Source organism: Chiloscyllium plagiosum, unplaced genomic scaffold (assembly GCF_037043375.1).
Source record: "Chiloscyllium plagiosum isolate Xiang-an unplaced genomic scaffold, Cpla_swu_hap1 HiC_scaffold_27, whole genome shotgun sequence".
NCBI classification, from domain to species: domain Eukaryota; kingdom Metazoa; phylum Chordata; class Chondrichthyes; order Orectolobiformes; family Hemiscylliidae; genus Chiloscyllium; species Chiloscyllium plagiosum.
In genome coordinates, this window is record NW_028270165.1 from 73,926,192 (window position 1) to 73,927,651 (window position 1,460).

The 1,460-nt window shown below is 53.4% G+C and overlaps 1 protein-coding gene across 2 annotated transcripts in view; it reads right to left on the reverse strand.

Annotated features, from left to right (window-relative positions):
- Positions 1 to 561: 561 nt before the first annotated feature.
- Positions 562 to 1,460, reverse strand: part of LOC122545212 (nuclear factor of activated T-cells, cytoplasmic 4-like) — a 147,283-nt gene continuing 146,384 nt past the window's right edge. For both annotated transcript variants that reach the window (XM_087974887.1, XM_087974886.1), the window contains one exon: positions 562 to 1,460. This exon is cut by the window's right edge and continues 3,875 nt beyond it. The gene's annotated coding sequence lies outside the window, so the exon portion shown is untranslated.

Genomic DNA, 1,460 nt, shown 5'->3' on the forward strand with positions numbered 1-1,460 from the left:
TTAGGGTGGATTGGCCGTGCTAAATTACCCATAGTGCCCAGGGATGTGCAGGTTAGGGTGGATTGGCCGTGCTAAATTACCCATAGTGCCCAGGGATGTGCGGGTTAGGGTGGATTGGCCGTGCTAAATTACCCACAGTGCCCAGGGATGTGCGGGTTAGGGTGGGTTGTCCTACTCTCAGGCCAGACTCCCCTACCCGAGCCTCACCTCACTGTCCAAGCGTCGCTGAGCTTTCCCTCCTGGTCTCTGACTCTCACCACCACCTGCTGGTAGCGCATCCACCGCTCTCTGAGGGGAGAGACGCCCTCGGACATCATCTCCCCTCCACCTTCAAACTTGGCCCCCCCCCCTCTCTCGTGATCTCCGTTTACCATCCCCCCCACCCCTGGGTGACCAGTTGTGTGTGTGTGTGGGCCGGGGGGGGGGGCAGCTGGTTACTACCAGGCGCAGTTAAAACCAAAGCACACGCCACCATCGCGTCGACTGAGCGGGTGGGGGGGGTGGGGATGGGGGTGGGAAACGGAGGTGTTCCGGGGATAGGACCAAGGACGAGTCGCGGGGTCGGTTCATTCCCAATGGCTTTTATTTTACAAAATGGACTGAGTTTAAAAAAAAATCCACCCCAAAGCATCGGGTTTCCCAAAGACCCGCAGTCCAGCCCCTCCCCACGAAACGTGGTACAGAGAGGGATAGAGAGAGAGAGAGAGAGAGAGAGATGGAACAGGAGAGAGAGAATGAGAGAGGGAGAGAGATAGAGTGCGTGCGAGAGAGAGGAAACGAGAGAGTGTGAAAGAAAGAGAGAGAGAGAGAGAGAGAGAGAGTCCGAGACAGAAGGGGCACAGGAGAGAGAGACAGAGAGAGAGAGAGAGTGATTTAGAGAGAGAGTGATTGAGAGAGAGAGACAGAGACAGAGAGAGACAGAGTGATTGAGAGAGAGAGAGAGACATAGAGAGACAGAGTGATTGAGAGAGAGAGAGAGAGACATAGAGAGACAGTGATTGAGAGAGAGAGAGAGAGACATAGAGAGACAGAGTGATTGAGAGAGAGCAAGAGTGAGACAGAGTGATTGAGAGAGCAAGAGAGAGAGCGAGACAGAGTGATTGAGAGAGAGAGCGAGAGAGAGAGTGATTGAGAGAGAGAGAGCAAGAGAGGGAGAGAGAGACAGAGTGATTGCGAGAGAGAGAGAGAGAGACATAGAGAGACAGTGATTGAGAGAGAGCAAGAGTGAGACAGAGTGATTGAGAGAGCAAGAGAGAGAGCGAGACAGAGTGATTGAGAGAGAGAGCGAGAGAGAGAGAGTGATTGAGAGAGAGAGCAAGAGTGAGACAGAGTGATTGAGAGAGCAAGAGAGAGAGCGAGACAGAGTGATTGAGAGAGAGAGCGAGAGAGAGAGTGATTGAGAGAGAGAGAGAGCAAGAGAGGGAGAGAGAGACAGAGTGATTGCGAGAGGGAGAGAGACA